This window comes from Mesoplodon densirostris, chromosome 8 (genome assembly GCF_025265405.1).
Source record: "Mesoplodon densirostris isolate mMesDen1 chromosome 8, mMesDen1 primary haplotype, whole genome shotgun sequence".
Classification (NCBI taxonomy): Eukaryota; Metazoa; Chordata; class Mammalia; order Artiodactyla; family Ziphiidae; genus Mesoplodon; species Mesoplodon densirostris.
The window spans coordinates 107299256-107318995 of record NC_082668.1 but is presented as its reverse complement, the minus strand read 5'-3'; positions in this window follow the sequence as shown (position 1 = coordinate 107318995).

Here is a 19740-nt window from a genome sequence, read left to right as displayed (position 1 = left end):
AATCATGTGATCTGTCATATATAATCTATCATATGTAGTTGGTCCTAAAGTTAACTTTCCAAAATGCATTCTGAGAGGCCACTCTTGCACAGAATCTACATTTTCATGTTTACCTACAATGCCCTTTAAACAATTAGTGCATATTAGAGAAACAGGAGTGGCTCCAGAAAGCACAGGGACCCTTTAAATTAGTCTACAATCCTTTGGAGTTGTTGAGAAGCACTAATATACAGAGAGTGGCTTACATTCAATTTCCCCTTGAGCCAAGGACAGTAGCAAGTTTTGTATAGCATTTTATGTAGTGGCTACAGATCCTGAGATGAAACATGAAGTGGAAGAGCAAGGCATTATACATGGAGTATGCTGGCTTTTATCTCTTAAAAATACAGTCTGATCTTTGCCTTCTGCATCACTGCACCTGGGCACAATGGGGTGGAGGGGGAGTGTGGGAGAGCCCAGTGCACAGTGTGGGGAAGAGAGGTGGGCAATGGAGGGATGAAAAGTGGAGGCTTGAAAGCTTCTTTCCAGAGTCAGAAACAAGAGGCTTATTGCCAGAGGACAATTTCTAAATAGATTTGATGCTCTTTTATCTTCCTGTTGCTTTTCAAAAGTTGAAAGTGTTTGGGGACAGGTGTGGCTGTCTGCATGGAGACTGTTTGTTTTAACAGAACGCTGCATTCAAAGCCTCTCCAACAGCGAGAGTTCAGATGATCTTCTGCCTTCACCTGGAGCAGAAAATAATCTAGTCTCACACCTTCACGGCTGCCAAAGTGTGTGACTAATTACAGGAAAGAGTTTCTGAGGAGAAGCCACATGCAGCTGAAAAGGTAGAGAAATAGAGAAGATATTAAGCCCTGGATAAAGGTGCCATATTACCAAAGAAATGGACTATGATAGGACCAGATTGGCCATGAGGGTAAAGTATACAAATGGAATGGACTTTTGCACTGGTAAATGAGAATGTCAAATTTAGAGAAATCAGGTTAGGCTGACCTTGGGACAAGGATGTTTCTAAGGATCCATTCAAATAATAAAAACCACAAGCACCAATCAAAATAGGAAAACAGGGAAATACATTTTGATTCCCTACAGATGGCTGTGCCCTGTGCTAAGCCCTTTGTTTTTACCAGCTAGTGGTTCTTAAAACGTGGCCTCTGGACCAATCACATCAGCATCCTCTGGGTACTTAGCATAAGTGCACATTGTCAGACTCCACCCCATACCTAGACTCGGAATCTCTAGGGATGGGCCTCGAAATCTGGGCTAACAAATCCTCAGGAGATTCTGTTGTGCCCCTAAATTTGAGAATCTTACTGTTCATTTATGCAAGCTTCACAACAGCTTTGCACACTGACTGTTGTTTAGACTGACTTTTAAAATAATGAAGCAAACCCAGTGAGATTAGGGAACATGTGAAATGTCTTCAATGGCCTGGAATTCATAGCCAGATCTGCCTGACTTCAGAGACTGCTTCTTGTCTGACTTTTTCTACACTCTTTTCCTTATGGGCACTATAGATATTTGGTAAGAAACGGGAAGACAGGTATTGTATGGATGCTCTATGGATAGGGAATCAACATTAGGCGAAGAATTCAAAAGGTCAAGACTGCAAGTGTCTTAGATTCTGATAACAGGTTCAAGTAGAATTGATTATCTATAACAAATAACTAGGTTACCCACAGCAAAGAGCTGGAGACCTAGCCAAAAGCTCTTCTGAGCCAGTATCTCTCTGGCTGGAGCAGTAATGTTCAAATGTGCCCCAGGCCAGCAGCATCATTTAGAAACTTGTTATGAATGCAAACTGTGGGCCCAAGAATCAGAAAATCTAGTGGGGCTGACAATCTTTAGCAAACTCTCCACATGCTAAAGTTAAACCACTGGACTAGAGACAAAATGGTTCTCAGAGGGAGGACGTGAGTGAGGTCATAAATGGGGTAATTAGTAATTAACTGGCTTCAGTGAGTGAGGAAGGCACAGGGAGCGGAGGAATCTAAAATTCACAGAAAAGAAAAACTAGGAGCATACAGGAAAGCAAGTGGGTTGCAGTCAGATCAGTCTTCTTTTCCTCTAGTACGTTCGTTTTGCTTGATCAATACAAATTCTGTGTCGAAGTGTAATTTATTCACTGTTAGTAAAGCAGGTAATCGAGTTGTAATTTTGTTCTGAATAAGATATTGTACAATTGTTATTTCATGTATTTAACAGAGCTTGAAGCTAACACCATTACCAGACTCAGACTCACTGCTGTTACCTCTGGCCGTGGCAGGAAGTGTCCTCTTGCAGAGGGCATAACCTCCGGCTCCTCCCTCAGTGGTGATCAGCTGTGTGATAGACTCAGAAACATGTTCCTTAAGGCCATTATCATTTTTGTTATTAGTGTTTGTTGTCAAGGTCTGTAATCATCATTTTTCAGTTTATAAGTTGTTGTGATTGTTCTTGAGGTGAGGTTTAGAAAGGGGACCAGGTCTGGATGGTCTAGCTCATTATAAAGCAAAATAAATTTAGAGCTTCACCTTGGAGCCCTTTCTCTATATTCAGATGGGGCCACTTTCCCCACAATGCAGGACCTGGCCACACTTTTCCATTGGAAAACTGACATGAAATGAAAAGGCAAGGGGTTTGTCATCATGCAAACCCAGGTGTCTAGCCAATTTATAACGTGGGCTGCCCTGGAAAGGTTCGTTGACCATGTGAGGCTCTCTTTTCTCATATGTACATTGGGAATAATGAACCATGACATAACCATTGCTTGTGGGACTCAAACATGATAACAAATATCAGAAAACTGAAACATCATAACCGTCATAAGGATAGGTAGCATTTGCTGAGCACCTATTCTACACTAATACACACTTAAGTTGTTTTTTATTTTTTATGCTAGAGCTTCTCAAACATTATCACTGTAACAACTTTAATAACAAAGGAGAACAAATGCTATCAGGACAATCCAGAGACAGAGTCCAATGTGGCCTGCAAATAGCATTCAGTTTGTACAAATACACGTATTTCATGTTAGCTTTTTTATGTGAGTTATAAATGTAACTCTGGAATATAATTATATTTGTGTTTTATAGAGAATATATATATATATATATATATATATATATATATATTTTGTGGTATGCAGGCCTCTCACTGCTGTGGCCTCTCCCATTGTGGAGCACAGGCCCTGGACGTGCAAGCTCAGTGGCCATGGCTCACGGGCCCAGCTGCTCCGCGGCATATGAGATCCTCCCGGACCAGGGCACAAACCTGCGTCCCCTGCATCGGCAGGCGGACCCCCAACAACTGCACCACCAGGGAAGCCCAAGAATATATTTTTAAATCACTAATTTCAAGTAGATAAGTAATCAGACTTTTACCCCATGGCATCAATAATAATACAGTGAATGAAGATGAAAGATACCTGGAGAGCAGAGCATGTCTTTCCTGCCAGGGACTAGGTTAAGTGCTTCATTTGCATTATCTTGTGCAATATTCCAAATTATTTAATGCTGTAGGTTCTACTATTATTTCCTCTATGTAGATAAAGAGACTGTGCTTTGAGAAATTAAGTAAACTTCTCAAGATTGCAGAGCTTGAAAATGGTAAGAATTTAAATCCAGATTGTCTGGCCTCAGACCCCAGGGTCCATTTCACATTTCAGTGGAGGCTTTATTCTCCCTTGATTTCTTTCTTCACCTACATATGTGTATTTCTAATGACTTCTAGTTTTTCAGCTGGTTTCTAGTCTCCATTTTATTTATTCTTATTCTATCTTTGCTATTTTCTTTCTTGTGCTAACTTTGAGCTTGGGCTGTTTTTCTAATTTCTGGAGGAGTAAAGTTAGGTTGTTTATATAAGATCTTTCTTTTTTCATAATGCATATATTTACAGCTATAAAATTCCTTCTTAGAACTGCTTTTGTTGCATCTCATAAATTTTGGTATGTTGTGTTTCCATTTTCATTTGTCTCAAGATACTTTTTCTAAGTTTCAAAAGGAATGTGTTGTTTAATTTCCACAGTTTTGTGAATTTTCCAAGTTTTTGAACAGATGAAGTTGACAAACTTTTAGCTAGAATTATTATGGGGAAAAAGAGAGAAAAATTGAATACAAAAAATTATAAGTAAAAGAGGATACATTACAACTGATACCACAGAAATACAAAGGATTCTAAGAGGCTACTTTGAATAATTATACATCAACAAATTGGAAAACCTGGAAGAGATGGATACATTCCTAGAAACATACAACCTACCAAGACTGAATCATGGGCTTCCCTGGTGGCGCAGTGGTTGAGAGTCCACCTGCCGATGCAGGGGACACGGGTTCGTGCCCCAGTCTGGGAAGATCTCACATGCCACGGAGCGGCTGGGCCCGTGAGCCATGGCCGTTGAGCCTGCGCATCTGGAGCCTGTGCTCTGCAACGGGGAGAGGCCACAACAGTGAGAGGCCCGCGTACCGCAAAAAAAAAAAAAAAAAAAAAAAAAGACTGAATCATAAGGAAATAGAAAATCAAAGCAGACTGAATGCTAGTAAGAAAAATGAATCTATAGTCAAATATCTTCCAAGAAACAAAAGTGCAGGACCAGATGGCTAATTGGTGAATTCTATCAAACATTTAAAAAGAGTTAATACCAATCCTTCTCAAATTCTTCTAGTAAACAAAGAGCAGGGGTACTCTCAACCTCATTTTATGAGGCCAGAATTGTCCTCATAAAACAAAGACAGACAAGGAGACAACAATAAAACTATGTGTCAATATCCCTGATAAATATAGATACAAAAACCCTCAACAAAGTACTAGAAAATTGAACTCAACAACCCATTTAAAGGATCATACACCATGATCAAGTGGGATTTATCCCTGAGATGCAAACGTAGCTCAACATATACAAATCAATAAATATTATACACTATATTAACAGAATGAAGAATAAAAATCACATGATCATCTCAACAGATGCAGAAAAAGCATATGACAAAATTCAACACCTATTCCTGATAAAACATTTCAACAAATTAGCTATAGAAGGAATTAATATCAACATATTAAAGGCCATATATGACAAGCCCACAGCTAACATCTTAGTCACAGGTGAAAAGCTCAAAGTTTTTCTTCTAAGATCAGGATACAAAAATCAATATGCAAAAATTGGTTGCATTTCTATAAACTAACAACAAAGTTATTTCTGAAATAGAAATTTAGAAAATAATTGCATTTACAGGAGCATCAAAGATAATAAAATGCTTAGAAATAAATGTAACCAAAGACATGAAAAATCTGTACACTTAAAACTATAAAACATTGATGAAATAAATTGAAGAAGACACAAAGAAATGGAAAGATATCTTATGTTCATGGTTTGGAAGAATTAGTAGTGTTAAAATATCTATCCTACCCAAATAAATCTACAGAGTTAATGCAAGCCCTATCAAATTTACAAGGGCATTTTTATACAAATAAAAAAATCAATGCTAAAATTCATATTGAACCATAAAAGACTCTGAAAATCCAAAGCAATCTTGAGCAAAAAGAACAGATCTGGAATCATCATGCTACCTGATTTCAAAATATACATAACTATGGTAAACAAAACAGTATGGTACTGACATAGAAACAGATAGACCAAAAGAACAGAACAAGGAACCCAGATATAAATTTACATATTTAGGGACAATTGATCTTCAGTAAAGGTGCCAAGAACACATAAGAGGACAGAATAATCTCTTCAATAAGTGGTCTTGGGAAAACTAGATATCCACAAGCAGAAAATAAAATTGGGCCCTAATCTCACAACACACAAATGTCAATCAAAATGGATTAAAGACTTAAATGTAAGACCTGAAACTGTATTAGAAGAAAACATAAGGAAAATGCTTACTGACATTGGTCTGGACAATAATTTTGTGGATGTAACCCTCAAAGCAAAGAAAACAAAAGCAAAAATAGACAAATAGGGTTGCATCAAACTAAAAAGCTTCTACACAGCAAAGGAACAATGAACAAAGTGAAGAGACAACCTATGGAATGGGAGAAAATATTTGTAAGACATACATCTGATAAGAGGTTAATATCCAAAATATTGAAGGAAGTCATACTACTCAATAGCAATAAAATAAATAACCCAATTTAAAAATGGGCAAAGGATTTGAATAGGTATTTTTCCAAAGAAGATATACAAATGGCCAACAGGTATATGAAAAAAAAAAAAAGAACTGCTCAACATAACTAATCATCAGGGAAATGCAAATCAAAGTGCAAATTAGAACCGCAATAAGATTTAACCTCACACTTGTTAGATTGTTCTTATCTAAAAGATAAAAGATAAGTACTTGCAAAGATGTCGAGAAAAGGGAACCCTTGTCTATTATTGGTGGGAATGTAAATTGATACAGCCATTATGGAAAACAGTATGGAAGTTCCTCAAAAAATTAAAAATAGAACTAACATATGATCCAGCAATCCAACTCTGGGTATATATCCAAAGGAAATAAAATCAGTATCTTGAAGAGATATCTGCACCCCATGTTTATTGTAGCATTATTTGCAGTAGCCAAGCCATCAAGTCAACCTGTATCCATCACAGTTGCAACAATACGTATGAACCTTGAGGAAATTATGCTAAATAAAATAGCCAGCACAGGAAAATATCCTGCATAATCTGACTCATATGTGGAATCTAAAAAACTTCATCTCATGGAAGAAGAGAGTAGAAGGTTTGCCAAGGCCTGTGGGTGGGGTAAATGAAAGGTGTTGGTCAAGATACAAAGTTTCAATTACACAGGATGAATAAATTCTGGACATTTAAAGTACAACATGATGACTATAGTTTAATAATACTGTACTGTATACTTGAAATTTGCTAGGAGAGTAGATCTTGAATGTTCTTACCACACACAAAACATGATAGCCTTGTGAAGTGATAGATATGTTAATTAGCTTGATTGTAGTATTCAGTTCACAATGTATATGTATATCAAATCGTCACATTTTACACAGTAAATACATACAGTTTTTCAGTTATATCTTAATAAAACTGGAAAAAGTAGCTTTTTCAAGATCTTTTCATATTCTCCATTCTCACCACTCCTGTTTTCATTTAGAATATACTCACTCTGCAATAAATTACAAGTAAGCAATTATGATAATGTGATTATTTCTATAATTGAAGAAGGTAGAATTTGCTCCAGAATTAATAACAAATAACCTGATAAGTAATAGATAGTACAATCCAGAACCAGGATAAACAGTTTGCACATAAAAAGCCCTTCGATAAATGTTTGCTGCATTCAATAAAAGCTTGTAAGCAAGTTAATAAACTAATTTAGTCATCTTAGAAGAACCTACTGTATACAATTATTATGGCAACTGACTATAATCCAAATATGTATTTTTAAATAAGCTCCCAAAGTGCCTTAAATTCCTTCAGTTTAATTCAAGCTGTTCATTCACTTTGCCATGTACTCATTCATTTATTCAACAAACATTTATCTGCTGCTTACAATGTTACAAAAACCTTGCCAAATCCAGAAAATACAAAGAAAATACAAACCTCATATTTGCTTTTGAGGAATCGCAACTTAGTGAGACTACTGTCACAATTCGCTTAATTTTTGTACTATCTGAAACTAATAAAATTGTCTATCTTTACAATCATCCCACGTAAGGTTTCCTCAAATTCAGATTGACAAATAGGGAACTTAGTTAAATAAGTAAGATTTGAGATAAGAGTTACCAGGCTTAACAAATTTAAAAAAAGCGCATGCTATTAAATTTGAATTTCACATATATAATAATATTTTTAGTATAAATATGCCCCATGTAATACTTGGGATGTACTTATAGAATACAGTAGTTTTTGTTTATCTGGAATTTAAATGTTATCTGTGTGTCCTGTACTGTATCTAGCAACCCTAGTTTGGGGGCTCTTATAAGCTCATTTGCTTTTCTAGTTTTATTAGAGTTGTAAAACTGTAGAGAAAAGAACACATCCTACTGAGGCCCTTCCCCATGGTTTTCACACCTCTGTCTCAGCACACTAAACAAAACTAATGAAGCTTTGGGACCCTTGTATGAAAGACATTTTTCTCAAGCAACTTTATGCACCCCGGCAGACATATTTTCCACTCGGGGTGCAATAGTTTTCTCATTTAAGTCTCCTGTCAGGGAATATTTTGAGTGTGGTGATATTTTTAATATATCTCACTCAAGGATTTCTAAGTGCTTTAGAAATAATTACATTATTAATGCCTTTGTGACCCCCGTCAAGTAGCTACGGGGCATGTAATATTTATAATCACATTATGGATGGAGAAACTGAGATAAAGAAAGGCTTAGTGGCTTTTGTCAAGGTCACAGCATGAATCACCAGTGAAGCTGAGTACAGAACTTACAGTTGATGAGCAGTATGGTTCTGTGCACTTAGAGCATGCAGGATTTCATGGGGATAAAATTAGTAGAGGATTTTAAATAGAGGGAAATCTAGATTACATACAATAAACTAGAATTATCTCTATGTCCTTTCCCTGCCCTGCCCATCTCTTCTGTCTACTTCTGGGCAGTCTCATGTGGACGGGATGGTCACAGGGCAGCTGGCGTAGGAGATGAAGCACTTTACTATAAGGCTCAACACGATCTGTGTTCTAGCCCTTATTCTACTCAGATGAGGCAGAAATTAGAACAAAACCAAGTCAGTCTCAGTGCCAGTCTTGTCAGTGCACTAGATGTGTGATCCTGGGAGAGCTACCCAAAGTCTCCCAGCTTGAGTCTTTATCTATATCATGAAGATATTAACATCAATTTTGGCATGCTGTGCTATTATGAATGCTTCATAAAAGACCTAGCAAATTATTACTCAAATAGGCAAGAATCAAATATTCTATATAATTTCTTCGTTTCCCTGATTCTTGCTTTCATCCACCGAAAATATAATGGGATTTGGAATAGATGACTTCAGAAGTCTTCTCTGGCTATCTTACGGCCAGATATTTATAGAATTTAACAGAGTGGGAACTTTGAAAAAAATCACTGAAGTTCACCTTAAAACAGTGCCCAGGTTTATAAGCTGTCTCATAAACAGACTTTAATTCTACACAATTCTCCTACAATGATGCTGTTACTGATAATCCATGTGCAGGGTGCAGGTAATGCTATTGTATACACATGTAAGCACCTCTGATAGCGGAAGATTTATTTCTAGCATTAAACACAACCTTTTTCTCTGTCTCAAAAAGCCCTCATGTTATGGTATTTGCGTTCAAGCTAAGACTGTGAAAAGCAAGGTATCTCTGCCTAAATCCAATTTTTCTACATGTTGGGTAACACAGGAAGAAACTTGGACTTTGGTGTTAGACTTTCATGTGACCTTGGGCACAATAGTTTACTTCCCTGGGCCCCCCTTGTTTACAATAATTTATTTTGGAATTAGGTATAGAAACATATAACTTGTAAGTTTGTTATAAGAATGAAATGACATGTAAAAAGCGTCCTCTTAAATAACTTTCTAGTTTAACTACTTTGCCAACAAGTTTGGGTGGGAAAGCCTCATTCAGTGTACTTCCTTCTCATATGCAGGGATTTTTGGGGCACTCAACAATAAAAAGAATATAGAAGTATAATTTTTAAATATTCCTTCATTTATTCCATTCATTCATTCATTTATTTATTCATAAGAATGCTCTTTTCCATTTAAATATAATAGCAAATTGTTACAAAGGAGGGCATTTTGCTTAGATTAACTGAAAGTGTTATTCTCTTTTATTAACAATTCAGCATGATTGACATATATACACTACCATGTGTGAAACAAATAAGTAGTGGGAACCTGCTGTATAATGCAAGAAGCTCAGCTCAGTGCTCTGTGGTGACCTAGGTAAGTGGGATGGAGGTGGGGTAGGAGGGAGGTCCAAGAGGGAGGGGATATATGTATACATGTGGCAGATTCACTTCATTGTACAGCAGAAACTAACACAACATTGTAAAGCAACTATACCCCAATTAAAAAAAATGATTACAAGATAAAGTATCCTTTAATTTTTCTATCATCAGTCTACTAATTTTCCCCCCCAAATTTGAAATGTCTGCTCAATATACAGTGCTATGCCAAATGAAAAAAAGAAAAAAGAAAAAGAAAAAAGTAGAGAATGGTACAAAACTAGTAAGAAGTTTACACATATATACACGATTTTAAAAAAAATACTGCAGTGAAACAACACATTCTTTTAAGTAAACTACTTACTGAATCCCAGAGTAATGATTCCTCTTTCAAATCCCACTTCTGTGATCTCACTGCAGCTTTTGTTGTCCTATTTTATCACCTAGATTTCTTACCTCCCATGTGGAATATAGCCCTGGCTGTTTACCAGGGCAGCACAATACAAAACCACAGATGATGATTGTCTTCTACGTGGTACCATGATCCCTGGGCCATGCTGCTGCCACATGCTGTTTCCACACTCTCTCTGGTTGTTAGCTTCTTGCTGTGACACCCAAGCGTATATATCAATCCAGCTCTATCTGCCCCCTCTCCCATTCACTCTCTGCCCCTGTGCCCTTTTTTCTCATTCCATGGGTGATAAAATACCAGGACTTTTTCAAAATTGTATGCTGACTCATGCCTCTGTGGGTCTGCTTGTGTCTCTATTTAGAATGTCCTTACTGGCACACTTCTTTTCCTCTGTGGCTTCTCTATTTAGATGCTGTTGCTTCTGTAAAGCCCTCTGTGGCCCCCCTCGGCTGGCCTAGGCACAATGTCCTCTGTGCCCTGTGACTCAGGAAGCTTCAGGCAGAGCATCTATCATCACATTGGCTTCCCCTGAGCATAGGAAAACCATGCTGTTAGGCAACATATTTGTTATTTCTGAATTCCCACTGCCTAATACATAAAAGCTAAATACATGGTGAATGAGTAAAAAAATGGGTAAGTGAAAGAACATATTCACTGATACGTTCCATAGGGATTTCTGTAGCCAGTCTTCAGGCTGAGCAGGAGCTTATGAAGTATCCCTGCATGAAGAACTTAGCACAACAAAAGCCGACACAAGAAGGTCCTGTTTAAATGAACCAAAAATCTCTCCCAGGAGGGTTTATAGAGAGAATAAGTGCTTGGTGTCAGAGGCAGAAGCCAGAAAGACACGTGGAGAAAACCAGTATGTGTACCATAAATTATGAGAGGTCACCTACCGAGTCCATAAGATACATGTACCAGCCTCATGGGATTGTTGCAAAAATTAAAGAAATGCATGTAAAGTACTTGCCTGGATCCAAGCAACCAGTCCGAAAATACTAATAATCATCATAGTTATCGTATTTGTTACTTAGAATAACAAAACTACATAGAGTTTAGGAAGATGCCCTAAGTCTGTGCCTGGACATCCCTAATGCTCTATAACCGCTCTCCAGTATCTCTAATTAGTGATATACTGGTCTGTTCTTTAAAAAAATCAATTTGCCCATGACATGCCAAGCATTCTTCTTGGTGCTTGTTTTACCCTCTATGTTGTAAGCTTTTGGTGATCAGATGAATAGAGAATATTCACTATGATTAACAATTTTTCCCCCGTAATGTGTACAGGTATTTTAGCTTAAACAAGGCTCAGATCCCTTATAAAGATTCTCTTTGTAAGTCTCCCAACCAGCTCCTATTTTCCCAAACGTGTGAACAGGTCACTAAGATTTTCTGACATCTCCAGGGCTTTTATAAGAGAAGGAACCCAGACTCTGAGTGAATTCAGAATCAAATTGGGTCAAAGAAGTGTGTGGCATTTCTTGGATATTAATTCACAAACTTGTATTAGTAAACGTCTACTAATATGTTGGGTAATTTCTTAGACACAGGGCTAAAAAGAAAAATAAGAAAGGATCCCAGGCTTTCGGGAGCTGAGTTACAAAAATCAGTCATGAAAAAATTTGTTGAAAATGTCCATTGTACAGAGAAGCATAAGCTAGAAGAACACGGAAAAGGGGCACTTCCCAGTAGGTGTAGGAGGAAGTTGGGACACCTTCCTGGGGGAGGTGATGGCTAAAATAAATTTTGAAAAAAGAGTCGGTATTAATGAGATACCAAAGGAGACGTTTTCAACAAGAAAGAATAGCACTTTGAAGACAAAAGAGCAAAATGCACTCAAGTGATTATACATACATATTTCCGAGATGTTTAACTCTAATATACATTATGATATACATCTTCATGTATTTTATACAATTACAAGAGGCAAAATTTCCAAAAACTATATCTTGATATGTAAAGCCCAGATTTGTTATAAGTCCAAATTTCTTGGGACTTCCCTGGTGGTCCATCAGTTAAGATTCTGCACTTCCACTGCCAGGGGCATGGGTTCTATCCTTGGTTGGGGAGCTAAGATCCCACATACCATGTGGTAAGGCCAAAAAAAAAAAAAAAAAAAAAACATGCTATTGGGCTTCCCTGGTGGTGCAGTGGTTGAGAGTCCGCCTGCCGATGCAGGGGATACGGGTTCGTGCCCCGGTCCAGGAAGATCTCACATGCCGTGGAGCGGCTGGGCCCGTGAGCCATGGCCGCTGAGCCTGTGCATCCGGAGCCTGTGCTCCGCAACGGGAGAGGCCACAACAGAGGCCCGCATACCGCAAAAAAAAAAAAAGTCATAAAAGAAGTCCAAATTTCTTGATGAAGTGATTTGACCTTTGATAACTTGACTCAACTTCCTTCTCTAGCTTCCTATTTCCCTCTTACCTAATGATAGTCTTTAATTTAGGTGCTGACATATTTTTTCCATAAAGAGCAATGTAGTAAATATTTAAGTTTTGTGGGCCAAGCAATCTCTGTTGCAACTATTCAATGTTTGTTGCTTGAAGGCAGCTATAGGCAATACAGAAATACATGGGCGTGACTGTGTTCCATGAAAATTTTTTCAATGGACACTGATATTTGAGTCTCGTGTATTTTCCATGTGTTATGAAATTGTAATTTAAAAAAAAAACTAAAAATAGAGTTACCATATGATCCAGCAATCCCACTCATGGGCATATATCTGGACAAAACTATAATTCAAAAGATACATGCACCCCTATGTTCATAGCAGCACAATTTACAATAGCCAAGACGTGAAAGCAACCTAAATGTCCATTGACAGATGAATGGATAAAAATGTGATACACACACACACACACACACACACACACACACACTGGAATACTACTCAGCCATAAAAAAGAATGAAACAAGGCCATTTGCAGCAACATGGATGGAACTAAAGATTACCATACTAAGTGAAGTAAGTCAGAAAGCGAAAGACAAATACCATATCATATCACTTATATATGCAATCTAAAATACGACACAAAGGAACCTATCTACAAAACAGAAACAGACTCACAGAGACAGAGAACAGACTTGTGGTTGCCAAGGGGTAAGGAGGAGGAGAAGGAATGGATTGGGAGTATGGGATGAGTAGATGCAAACTAGTATATAGAGAATGGATAAACATCAAGGTCCTCTGTAGAGCACAGGGAACTATATTCAATATCTTGTAATAAACCATAATGGACAAGATTTGGAAAAATATATCTATGTATAACAGAATCACTTTGCTGTACAGCAGAAATTAACACAACCTTGTAAATCGACTACACTTCAATAAAATACATTTTTTTAAATGGTAGAAACATTTCTTAGCGTGTGAGCCCTACAAAAACAAGAGGCAGGAGGGACTCAGAATGTACCTTACCAACCCCTGTCTTAAAAAGTCCTTATAGCTTCGTGATTGAAAGCTAGAGCGGGAGACTGATAGGATGGGGTTTACTCCCAACTCTGCAGCTTTACTAGCTATGTAATCTTGAGGGAGTTAGCATTTAAAGAGCTTGCTCAAGATCATCCCCCTGCAGGTGATGGGGAGTCATCTAAAGATTTTAAACAGGACAGCAGTGTAATCTGATTTGCATTTTAGAAAAGTCTTCCTAATTAAAGGGTTGGACTTGGACCAGGGGAGGCCAGTTGGATGAATGGAGGGGAGTTAGGAAGAACTGTAGAACAAAATTCATTCATTTAGTTAGCTTTTTCTCATTGTTAGATCTGAAATCTGAATACATCATATTTAATTATATTATGTATCTTTACTAAAATACTGCCTTTTTCCTAATGTCATTTACAAATATACTATATTTCTCATTGTAAAGTAATTAAAGATCTACATATATTATGACCTTGTGAGTATCACATTTGGTAGTAATGGATTCAGAACCTGCGGACCTTAGGTGGGGATGCCTTTGTAAAACACTTTTACCAGGAGCATGGACCATCTGTTTCCTTTGGTGATACAGTATCTCATTCCATAAAGTGGTTCCAAATGAAAAATGGAGACTGGTTTTTACCAGTCGGCTTTATCTGTTGCAGCAATGATTAATAGACCATGGTCAACCTGGCTTACAAAAAGAAGGAAAACATGTGAAAACAATTATCTATCCAAGTGAGATGAATCCAGATTTTGCAAATAAGATGAAAATCAACAGAAGCAGGCACCACTGAGTTTTGAGCTTTTCCTTATTGTGCTGTGTAAGAGAAAGAAGGGGAGCACTGCAACCTGTATGTCTTGGGTTAGAAACCAGGTTCCAATATCTGCCATTTATGTGGCCTCCATCAAATCACTTTCATCTCTGAGCCTTCATTTCACTTCTGTGAAATGAGGATAATAACACACGCCTTGTGGTATTTGGGTAAATATTCATCATTTTGCATGTATGAGGTCTAGAACATTGTAGGTACATAGTAGTAAATATGGCATTTAATAGAATTACATTTGGAATGATGTATCTATGTGCGAGTGTTAGGGTACACGCCAAAAAGTTCTCATCTTTCCAAATTATCTCTTGGTTGGGTCACAATGACTTTCATGTCCCTGAAACAGACTTCTTTTTTTCATTTTTTACCTTCTCAGCACTATCCTTTATATATAAAAAAAATTATCCTCCCTTGGCTTCTTGAATATCACCTAGCCAATATTTTTTAATAACTGTAAATGTAAAGTAAACTTTCAAAATTGTATAAAAATTAAAAATTAAAAAAATAATAATTATTATATTTGTAAGCCTCTCGCTTCTCCTGCTAAGACTCAAATTACATGTGTGTTAAACCATGTAACATTCTCTCACAGTCTTAGATGGACTATTCAGTTTACTTTTAAATGTATTTTTTCTCTTTGCACGTCAGTTCCCTGATCCTTTCTTCTGCTGTGTCCAATCTACTGTAAAGTCTATCAAACGACTTCATCATTTCTGATGCTTTTTAATTCTAGATTTTCTGTTTCTTCTTTTTTGTAATTTTCTTTGTTTCTGAATCCCTCATCTGATCATATGTGTAATCTTCCTTTTCTGTTTTTACTTGTTTTTTGATATATTTACCATATTTGTTTAAGAATTCTTCCTCAGGCTGCTGCCTTGCACTAAGCGATGGTCTCAGATACTTTAGGAGGACTTCTACCCATTTTATTTGCTTACCTCTGAGTCTGCTGTGCTGCTTCCCACAGCAAATGACCCATGAAAAAGAAAATGCGGGTGAATGTTGACTCACTCTGTGATCAGAGTACCTAGGAACTCTCATTCCTCATACCAAGCTTCACATGAACATTACATTTGATTTGAAGTTAGGCTTTTTCTTCCGTATTTTCTTTTATGATTGTTCCTTCTAGCTCTGGACCCAGGGATAAAAGCATCCAGCGTCTTTCAAATCCTAGAAATGGCCTATTCCTTTCAGGAATTTACCTCATTTGTGTTTCTTTGTGTCTTCTGCTTTCTGATTAGATATCTTTCTGTTATTATAAGATCAGTGTGTCAGTCTTTTGTAACATCTTACAACCCAATTAGAAGAAGAAAGGTGAGGCATGATCTTTTTAAAATAAAAGTCTTATCCCATTATTCTTCTGAGAGTTTTCTACTAGCTTATCGTCTCTAAGCCAAAGCCAAAATCTTTAGAACAGCCTTCCAGACCAACAAGAGGTGGCCTTCTATTCACTATCTGATATCATCTGTTCCTAGTCTTCTCTGCTTATTTGTTCTGCCCTACTGATCTCCTTGCTCTTCCTCTGACACATTAGCCCATTCCCACCTTTGCACTTGTTTCTTCTTTCAGGGATGCTTTTCCCCAATACCAACATGGTTCACTTCTTTATCTACTTCAAATCTTAAAGCACAAAAACAAATAAATAAACAAAAACAAAAACAGCAAAAAAAAAGTAAATGAAAGAAACAAAATCAAACGCCTTCTCATAGTAACTTTTCCTGGTCACACTATTTAAAATTGTACCTCCCCCTCTTTGAGATGCATGTACTCTTTTCCTTCGTCCTGTTTTCATTTTCTCCATAACATTTATTACCTTCATACATAAGATGGTGTGGCATATGTGGGGTGTGCTTATATATGTGTATGTGTGTGTGTAATTTACTTAGTCTGTTATCTTCTTCTCCTCAATTGAATGCAACTTTCATACATGCAGACTTTTGTCTTTTGTCCACTGCTATATATCTGCAACACTTCATACCATGCTTGCATATATTAAGTGTTTGATAATTGCTGTAAAATGAGTAACTAAGTGACACAGAGTTTAAAACCTGAAAGTCTCTTCCATGTCCATACCTTATTCATTATGATCTGTTAGTGATCTGTGACCACTGAGGGAGGGTGAGTTTTAGATTAGGCATCAAAAATGAAGAAATACCCTTGTCAACTTGACAAATTAAGCCTTTTACTAATATTGTTCTTATTGAATCCATTCTCCCTGATTTATATGTATAGCCGTACCTCCTTAGAAGTTCTAGGAGTAGTAAGGAGATTAATGAGGTAAAGTATGAAATATTTTGTTTCCCCTTAAGAAAATGTGTAATGCCTATGCCTGTGCAACCTCGCTTACATAACAAATCAAGTAACCAAATAAGCAAGCTTCATATGGTCAAACCAAGACATATCATTATTGATGAGGAGAAAATATTTTTCCAAAAATTTAATGGGTAGAAAAATTTTAAAGCTGGAAAATAATCCTTAGTAGTTTTTCCCAAACTTCACAACATTAAATTTACAGGTAAACATGAACTATTTGGATTCATTAGAATAAATTCCTGACCCCATGATTTGCTGCCTGTAATTTGATTGTCTCTGCCTCGGTTACCTGGCCACCCAGCCTCTTCATGTGAAGGACAATGGCTGGGTCTGATTTCAGAGCTCATGTGGCTGCAGGGTGGAGCTCAAAGAGATGGGCTTTGTCACCAGTGAGTCCTGGTTTATGACCCGAGTTCCATATGTCACTAGCTGTGGAACTTCCTCAAGCCAGAGTTTCCTTATCTGAAAGTGAGATTATTGGTATCATCAGACTATTATGAGGATGAGAAACAGCAGGTGTAAAGAACCATGCACATAATAGGGATTCCACTGATGGTAGTGAATGTTTTACCAAATGCTTCCTAAGGATACATCTGTTTGGAGTTAGTCTCAGAGAAGTCCATGGAGACTGAATATACAAAGACTCTATCTGAAAGACCTCTGCAACTTTTGAAGAACCTCTGAGCCTTGGGGGCTCAGGGATGCTTTTCCCCAATACCAAACATGGATCACTTCTTTACCTCCTTCAAATCTTACAACAAAAAAAAACGAACAAAAAACCACAGCAACCAAAGAGAAGGAAAAAAAAAAAAAAAGAGTCTTCACACAGTAACTAGAGAGATTTTATAGGACTGAAGATACAAGATACTTAATGTATATTTGATACAACAATGAAAATATGAACTAATAATTTGGACACATTTTTAAATGTAATGATTTCACATAAACTGGTCTATTCATGATTGTTGAACTGTTTATGTGTGATATATGAGGAAGTATTACATATAATACATAAGAAAAAGAAATCATGTGCACATTAGCCAACACTTGCCAAGGTTTTTCAGGCTCTTCTACGTATCCAAATGAGTAGAAAACATCAAAACCCCTCAAAACACCTCAGTGCAATCTAACAAAGGAGGAGAACACACCTAAAAAGACAGTGGAAAGCAGTGAAGAGGCCAAGGAGCTCTGTACTGAGTTTATGGGCACACTAGACATATGTCCATGTGAGAAAAGGAAAAATAAATTGAAATGGGAAAAAATATGCATCTATGGCTTCCAAAAATCTTTATTGTTGCAAGTTGTCTTTGTAACAAGCCTCCGGTATAGATTCTATCATTGAGGAAACTAAGGAACGGAAAGGTTAAATTATTTTTCCCATTTCTCATGGCTAATATGTGATGGAGTCAGTTACAAACCCAGCAACATGGCTCCATGCCCTTAAGGACCAAAATATACATTTAAGACTATGTACATAGTTAAATTTTTATCCTTGAAAATATGAATGAATAATATGGTGTATCTACTTTTATGTGTTTATTTCACAGTGATTCATGGGACACCATTTGCAAGAAGTTTCACCTTTGTCCATATAGGCTGAAGGAAGACTGGCCATCACATTGCTTTTTTTGAGATTGACAGTGTTTTTTAACCTATTAAGGTCTGAGGAACGTGTAGTAAAAATAAACCATTTAACTTTAACAGTTAAAGGAACAAATGTATTCATGTATGGAGACAGTATATTTTCCCTTGCATCTATCACAGCCCTTGATATGGAATCCCTTGGGAATACCTTGGGAAGTGTGACTTGAGGTCATTAGGACCTCAGGACCCAGGGACCAATGACCTAATTGGTCATTAGGACCAATTAGGACCCAGGGTTGATGACAGCAAATTTCCTTCTACAGGAAGATTCGGTGCACTAATTAGCTTTGTGGTACCTGGTCATGTCTTCATTAACTTCAAGTCTTCCTTGGCACAATTTCTGGCATAGTCCTTGTGAAGATATCAATTCTGAGGTTTTTTGACATTGGCCAAAACGAGGGACTTTAACTTATAGGCTTATGATACTATGGTAAAATATTCTCTATTAAGTACACTCTGCCCCAATTATTTCATATCAATAAGAAATCTTAAGAAATAGTTTCAAATTAAAGATTTAACACCTGACATGTTTTAAGATTCTCAGATGACATTTTAAGAAAAGATGAACTCAAAAGTAACTCAGTCTGTTTTATAACTGAGAACAAACTGGGTGTTTAGAGGCACAGTCCAAGCTAAGTCAATAGTCTTCTTTACCTTTGACAGCTTCTTCTGCAAGTGAGACAGACAAGTCAGATCCTAAGTGTGACTTCATGCTTCTTATTCTTTTATATATTGAAATGAATAGGAAACATCAAAGCACATCAAAAGAGCCCAAATATATCTGACAGAAGGGGAGAAAGCCACATCTGAGCAGAGAGTAGAAAGCAGTGATGAGGGAAAGAAGGGTTTGCCAAGTCTATGTGTACATTGGACATACGACCATGTGAGAAAAGGAATTGGAATGTGAAAAATCATGAAGCTAAGGCTTTAGCACACCGACTTTGTCCTTGGAAAGTCACTTTGCATCTCAGTGTCTCAGGTTCCTTATCTGTAAAGTGGTTTCTAACATTTTTCTGATTTATTGTCATAGCTTGTACTAAAGAACTTGTTATCCACACAGATACCCCTGTTTCTTCCAAAGACTTAATAGGCAACTTACCAAAATTGTGGCTAATTAAGATAAAATAAATTTAAAAAAATAAAAGAGAAGAGAAAGTGTTAAGATGAGACCATCATTAAAATGAACATATAGCCTTGCTCAATTGTCAGACATGGGCTATTAGTTTAGTTCAAAATTTCTTAGAAGCTAACACCCAAAGAGAAAAAGA